The sequence below is a fragment of the Quercus lobata genome, chromosome 4 (assembly GCF_001633185.2).
Source record: "Quercus lobata isolate SW786 chromosome 4, ValleyOak3.0 Primary Assembly, whole genome shotgun sequence".
NCBI classification, from domain to species: Eukaryota; Viridiplantae; Streptophyta; class Magnoliopsida; order Fagales; family Fagaceae; genus Quercus; species Quercus lobata.
In genome coordinates this window covers 95312277-95320221 of record NC_044907.1, presented here as the reverse complement: position 1 = coordinate 95320221, position 7945 = coordinate 95312277, and the positions used below count along the sequence as shown (strand labels likewise).

General features: G+C 35.6%; 1 long non-coding RNA gene across 1 annotated transcript; it reads left to right on the top strand.

The window, feature by feature from the left end:
• The first annotated feature begins 1128 nt into the window (after positions 1 to 1128).
• On the top strand, positions 1129 to 1552 carry LOC115984249. Its single transcript, XR_004090446.1, has 2 exons — positions 1129 to 1375; positions 1445 to 1552. It is a non-coding gene; the product is annotated as an uncharacterized LOC115984249 (long non-coding RNA).
• The last annotated feature ends 6393 nt before the right edge of the window (positions 1553 to 7945 follow it).

Below are 7945 nucleotides of genomic sequence, written 5' to 3'. Positions count from 1 at the left end.
AACCAAACCACCATATTCCATCCACTGGAAAATCTAAACTAAATAAAAATCCTTTGCCATGTTTCTCATCCCATCAGCCACATAACCCAAGTCAAACAGCAAACCCTCCCATCTGAAATCCATCTGTGAAAACCCAACCACAGTGCCCAGCTACCCTGCCACCATTGCCAAAAAATAACCATAAAAAAAGGGCCGTCGCCAAAGTCCTCTGCACCATCGAAGAGTCCCACCACCCAAGAGGTCACCAAACGCTGATCCATTGAAAAAAAACCTAACTTTCACCCAACCTGATTCATATTAAAATCTTACAACCTGTCACAACCCAACCCATATAAGAAGCCGAAAAACCCTTTACCCAACCCCAATAAAACCCCAACACAGCCATTAAAAACTTAAACCAAGTAAGTCAAACCTAAAACAAACCCACAAAACAAATTATTGGAAGCCCACACCACAGCCCGCAAAGCCTAATAAGAATCTTTGAGCTTTCAGCTGTGCCAACCCACCAACCCCATAATGATTGGTTTAGACTTAAGAGCACATCAACCAGCCAGCCAACATTTTCAAGTTCTGGTTCTTGTTCCCTTATTTTTTGAGACTTATTATTTTAGATTATCATGGTAATCTCCCTAGCACCTATTGTTTATGGTCATAAAGATCAGACCCATGGATTTTCAACAATTGGCAAATTATTCTGTTGTATTGGCACTGTGCTTGTTGGTCACCAACTAGTGGCTGGTTTTGTTGTGGTAAAGTGAAGTTAATAGCAGCATGTATGTAATGAAACTTGTAGTCCAATTTGTTGTTGACTACAATTCAAGTGTTGCAATAAATTTAAGTGAGGTGCGCTGAATTTATATGTGTGGATCTTACCGGTCTTTCTGTTACAATCAGTGACTTAGAAAACTATATATTTAATTCTTCAATTTGATACTCGATCCCTTTTCAATATTTAGATTTTTGTCTTTTCTGTATAAATCAAGTTACGTGACACCGCAATTCAAGTAAATCAATAAAAATTATACTTCATACATAACGCGTCCATGCTATCTGATGTGGATGAAACACAGTGAGTGTGATTATTTATATGTTTTGCAATAATTATGTTATTTGTGTTTAGATCTTCCCAGTCTTGTTTAAGTTGCATTGATCATATTTGATGCAGGTTGCAGCCATTTTCAATGTATTGCATAACACCCCTCCTATACCTGAAACATTGTCATCTGAGGGCACGGACTTTTTGCGGTGCTGCTTTCAGAGACTTCCTGAGGAGAGGCCATCTGCTGCAATGTTACTAGAACATCCCTTCGTGAAGAAGTCGGAGCAGCTGGATGGACCATCTTGCAACTGAGCATTTAACGGGAAGAACTTGATGGTAAATATAAATGTCATGCCACTTATTGTTGCTTCGGAAAATAAACTGATCATCCCAGCCCTTCTGCAGAAAGGGAAAAACTGCTACTGGCTTTTTCTCATGGGTTCTGCTGATATGCAGCTGTGGAAATTGTATTACATACTTCACAGATGCTATAGTAGGTGACTTGCAGCCATAGGGTGTTGTGATAGTAGGTTCTTTGTCTCTATTTTTTCATCAACAGCTCTCAAAGTTATAAAAGCTTCTTCCTTCTAGAAGTTTATTCTGCCTGGGAAATTAGAAGTAGTTTTTGCATGCTACTCATTTAGAGCTTCAGATATCACGGTTACTTAACCATACTTCACAACTATGATTCCGACCAAGCTTGGCCTCTGATCCTTGACAGTTTTGTTGAATGGTTGAGAGAAAAGCGAAAGTAATTTCAGCACCTTTGGCCATCAGAAATCAATTCAGATAAATGGACTTTACAAACTTTGAAGTAGGGATCATATGTAACAAACTATTTAGACTGACAACATTGCTGAAGTTCGTTTCTCAGTCAAAGCTGCAATTTTGTAACATCAATATTTTTACTTAGGTTTCCCCTTGCCCCCGTTGACTGGTCAATAATAATTTTTTTAATTAGATATGAGTTATAAATGAATGCAGCATTTATTAAAAAAAAAAGTTTAAAGAAATTTCAATTAGAATTTGAAATTATGTGGAGACCACACTATAAATAATTATCCATTTAAGTTTATGTCATACGTTCACTTAAGTTTTTTATTTTTTGTGTCAAGTGAGTTAATGAGTGTAAAATACTAAAAATCTAATATTAATGAACTATAAAATTAAAAAATTAAAAAAAAAACTAATCACATATACTCAATAAAAATAACCACATAACAAAGATCACTACATATTCTATCTTATTAAAAAAAAAAATAATAATAAAATAATCATAAGTAGTATTAAATTTAGGCAAGAATTTTAATATGTGACTAATTACATTTACTTAAAAAAAATAATTTGACTAATTATTTATATTTTTATGATAAAAATTGTTTTTAATTTAAATGTATCTATACGAATGCATGTGTTACGATGCTATTTTTTTTTTTTTTTATAATTTGACTAATTATATATTTTTTTATAATAAAAATTACGTTTAATTTTAAATATATCTATGTGTTTGCATGAGTTACATACTAGTACTTTTATAATTGAAATCAATAAATAATTTGTAGATATTAGATGTTAAAAATTATTGATCTGTCTTATCCTCTCATTTTAACCATGGATATGATGGGACTGTTTACATAAATACATTTCTTCCAGTGGAGGAGATAAAGCTTCTCTTGAATGAAGATATTGGAGGGTAGGATTAATTGTTGTAGCGAAAGTCATTGTTCTCTCATAAGAGAAGAGAGGAAAAACTTAGGTGTTCTAGGAGCAATGCTCCCTCCTTTGACATGAGGAGTGGGCCTCACATGTGGGTCCCACCATGGAGCCCACCTCTCATGAGAGAGGAGGGAGTATTGCTTCCGGACCATGTAAGAATTACCCCATAAGAGAAGTTAGTTCAGCATTTTTTTTTTTTTTTGGGTCCAGAATAGTTACTTGGGCAAAATCATTTTTTAAATCATGTGGGAAAGTGAGTTGGTTTTCCTCATTTTGGAGGCGGTTCAATTGTCGTTGCTGACTCAATAATTTGGTCTGGCCCTTTATTATATTTGCTATAAAAGGCCCTTGGGATCTAATCCTTTATAATTATCATTGAATGGGTCTTTTCTTCCTTTTTAGCTGAGCATTTCAATGGGGTATGCCTCATTGAAACAACCTTAACGCCGTTGTTGTTACAACATTATAAGTAAAGCTCAATGTACCTAAGAAGATCAGAAACAATTCCAGCTTAACTATAGGAATTTGGTTTTTGGCTTCTTGGAGGCTTTACTCCACTGTCCTTTCTCATTCAATAATTTGGTCTAGCCCTCATTTTTTGTAAAGTGGAGATGTAGGGATCGAACCCAGAAGTATACCAATGGGTGCTAAGACACCAAAAGCTATCAAAATTTTCTTAAAATGGTTTATTAACAAATATCCTAAGGATATCTGTTAACAGAACTCATAATAATAATGCTGATTTTATTAATAATCTATACTTTTAGTTATTTACATTGTTTTTAATAATATATAATGTTTTTGTATGTTTTTGTTTATTGTATATTTTTGTTTATTTCATCGTTTAATATATATATATCTCAAGAATACACACGAATCCAACAAAAAAAAAAAGTCACAAAATATATTATTTTACAAATAAGAAACACCATCATAAAAATTTAGAGAGTTAAGAAAACTTACTATGCTTGTGCTACAAAGTGAAGGATTCTAACAGGGGTGGTTATACAAATAGATAGAAGTTAGGGTGACTTGCCAACAAAAAATTATATTTGCAAAAAAAAACTACTCTCTCTCTCTCTCTCTCTCTCTCTCTCTCTCTCTCTCTCTCTCTCTCTCTCTCTCTCTATATATATATATATATATGTATATATATATAAATGACTTGAAAATCTTGAGAATTTGGGTTTAACAGAAATAAAAGTAATGCTAAGGACACAACAATTTTATATTTCTAAATTAGTATGCCAACTCACACATGAGCTCACTACGGTCTCTAATTTAATTTTTTTGATATGTTAGTTTAGATATGTTGTAAAATTGTAGTGACATTTTTTTGTCGCCCTAGCACTACACAAAAATAAGTAAGTAACCGTGCTCGCCAAACATAATCCTTAACCATTTAAACAAAAAATTAAAAGCCCAAATAATAACAATAAAAATTGGGCCAAAAGATAGCAAACACAACCTAAACAATAACTAAATTAGGCTAAATAACAACAAATGAACAAAATATTCAACAAAAAATATCATTAAAAAATAAAAAATAAGAACCCCCTAATAATTGAGATTCATAAATTGTTTGACCCATTCTATAAAAAATCATTTTTAATTTCATTTTTCCTAAAAAAAAGGGTACCAAAAGAGATATCGTGGCCATGTGTTTTCATTGGTGGTGTCGACAACTCTACTCTCTTTGGTTTTGTAGCTGTAATAGTTTTGCTCTTCTTAACGGCTCAACTCTTAGTCTTAGAATGTATCCCTCATTGCTCTTCTCCCCCCCCCCCCCCCCCCCCCGCCCCCTCTCTCTATATTTTCCTTTTGTTTATTATTATTTCAGACTTTCTCTCACTTTATTAATTTCATTTCAGTATTTTTAATTCTCACTTTATATCTCACCAATCCCTTTTTACCTTTTAATTTTGTTAGTAGAAGCAAATTGTAAAACTTTTTATATTTGCTTTTTTTTTTTTTACGTTAATATATTCATGTTTTCTTAGTATTATATTTTGTATAATTTAAGTTTTTTTTTTTTAATAATAGAAAAAAAAATTCTTAGAAAGACACTAGATTCAAAGAATTGTGAAGTTTTTGTCACTCGTTCTTTACTTTAATTCCAAGCAATAGTTTGCCCTAAAAAGCTCCTAATTTGAAAGATTCAAATACATTAAAAAAGAAAAAGAAAAAGAAGGATAAAACCGGGAAGAAATTATTAGGCCACCAAACTTTGAAAACCATGCTTCTATCCAATCCGTTAATTATCAGACTTGGTCAAATACTCGGTCAAATGGTGGTCTAGTCAGATAATGATCATAGTCTCAACGGTCTAGTGCACCGCCCCCATTATTTCTTAAGATAAGCTCTCTATAAGGACTATTTATTTTTATTTTTTTGGCTGAACTAGAAGGACCAATTCAATCGTTCCAAGTTCAAGGTTCAGACTTTAGAGTCTTGATTGAGGGCATTTCCAACAGCTTATTTATATTTTTGTACTGTTTGAACAATGAACAGTGATATTTATCTTTTATCTACTTATTTTTTCAAATACATCTTCCAACAGATTCTCTATCATTTCTCTATCTCATTTAAATATTATTTCTCTGTTCATTATTTATTCATTTTCTAACACATGTATCCCCATACCCCCATCCCCACTCCTTTCTTTGCTAATTTTTTATTATGTTTTATTTTTTTTACTAATAAACAGTAGCACATCAGGTTTAGAGAATGACAGTTCGTTAACCAAAAAAAAAAATTTAAAACGCTATTGGAGCTCCTTTTTCTTCCATTTTTCTGGTTTTATTCTCTATATTTTGGCTTTACCTACTCTGTTTGCTCTAAATAGCTCTTTGAGTATTTCAATGATGAAGTTGTTCTGTAAACAGTGTGTCTTCGTTACATCAAAATCAAATAGAGATCATTTAAGCTTGGCCTCAGAGCTCAGACAATACGATTTCCCCTTTGAATGTAATTGTTGTAATGAGTATTTGACTTAGTGAGTGGCCGAGGAAGAGGCTATTAAGGGTGGAAGTTTCTTTCAGGTTCAAAGGTTGAAGTTAGAGATTTCAAAGCTTTTGGGTAAGGAAGAGCAAATGTGGAAACAACGATCTCGAGCTCTATGGTTGCAAGAGGGTGATAACAATACAAAGTTTTTCCATAGTAGAGCGTCTCATCGGTTTAGAAGGAATTGTATTGACACTCTTGAAGATCCGAGTGGGGAGGTGTGCACGGATGAGGATGGGATTTCTCAGATTTTGGTCAATTACTACCAACTCCTTTTCAACTCTTCAAATCCGTCTAGGATGGAGGAAGTTGTGGCGGGTGTACCTTGCTCTGTAACGGAGGAGATGAATGAAGTGCTAAATGGGGAGTATACTAAGGAAGAGGTGGTCACGGCTCTTAATCAAATGGAACCTTTGAAGGCCCCGGGTTCGGATGGTCTTCCTCCTCTTTTCTTCCAGCACTATTAGCTGTCAGTGGGCGCAGATGTGACTGAAGCGGTGTTGAGTTGTCTTGCTTCGGGTGTCATCCCTCCATCCATAAACCAAACATTCATCACTCTCATTCGTAAGGTAAAGAGTCCCACAAAAGTCTCTGAATATCGCCCTATTTCTTTATGTAATATGATTTATAAGCTTGTATCAAAGGTGATTGCAAACAGGCTTAAAGGGATACTACCCTTAATTATTTCAGAATCTCAAAGTGCTTTCCAATCGGACAAAGCAATTTCTGATAACATCCTTGTAGCTTTCAAGACTTTGCAATGAAGAACCAAAAAAAAAAAAAAGAGGGGGTTTTATGGAGTAAGGCTTACAATAGGGTGGAGTGGAGTTTCTTGGAGGTCACTATGTTGAAGATGGGTTTTGATGCGTGATGGGTGGCCTTGATATTGAGTTGTATAAATTCAGCTTCTTATTCAATCCTTGTGAATGGAGTTCCTAAGGGTGACATCCGCCCATCGACGGGTATTAGGCAAGGGGATCCCCTTTCTCCATATCTATTCTTAATTTGTTATGAAGCCCTAAATTGTCAACTGCAACAGGCAGCCAAGTCCGAAGCTAGTAGGGGTTTCTCTCTTTGCAAAAATGGCCCAAAAATTTCCCATTTGTTCTTTGCAGATGACACCCCCCCCCCTCCTTTGTCGAGCTACTAAGAGTGATTTGGATGTTATCCAAAGTATTTTGGTGTTGTATGAGAAAGCCTCCGGTCAAAAGCTAAACAGAGAAAAAACTTATGTGTTCTTTAGCAAGGCTACTCCGGCTGAGAGGAAGATTGAGTTAATTAATGAGTTGGGGGTAAGTGAAGTGCGGGAGTATGAGAAGTACCTTGGTCTTCCGGCGGTGGTGGGAAGGAATAAAAAGGCGAGCTTAAATTTCATTAAGGAGAGAGTTTGGAATAAGCTTCAAGGTTGGAAGTAAAAGCTTCTCTTACAAGCGGGAAGGGAGGTGCTTCTAAAGGCAGTAGTCCAAGCTATACCCGCCTTTGCGATGGGTTGCTTCAAGCTCCCATCCGGACTACTACATGACATAGAAATGATGATAAGAAAGTTTTGGTGGGGCCAACGGGGTGATCAATGTAAGATTCATTGGAAGAATTGGGAAACTATGTGTAAGCCTAAGGCGTTAGGGGGTATGGGTTTTAAAGACTTGGAGAAATTTAATGAGGCTATGCTTGCTAAGCAAGTATGGAGACTACTAGTGGACAAATCATCTCTCTTTTACTAGGTCTTTAGTGCGAAGTATTTCCCAAGTGGGTCAGTCTTTGATGCTAAGGTAGCATTGGGATCGTTTGCATGGAAGAGCATAGTAAAGGCTTCAAAGTTGGTTCAGTCGGGTTTACTTTGGAGAGTAGGGAATGGCTCTAAGATAAATATATACAATGACAGGTGGCTGCCTGGGGGGGCCTCGGCTTGTGTAGTTTCTCCAAGAATTGAAGGGGTTTCAAATTGGACAGTTGCAAATTTGTTGGAGCCGGGTGGAGGGGGATGGAATGAGCAAATAGTAGATGACATCTTCCTGCCTTTTGAAGCCCAAAGAATCAAGAGTATCCTCCTGTGTGTCATGGATCAAGAGGACTGCCTCTCTTGGCTGAGGTGTAGGTTAGGATCCTACTTCGTAAAATCCAGCTATCAGTTGTTGTGCGAGACTGAGATGAACTCCCTCCCTTCCAGCTCAGATTCAGAGGTGTTTA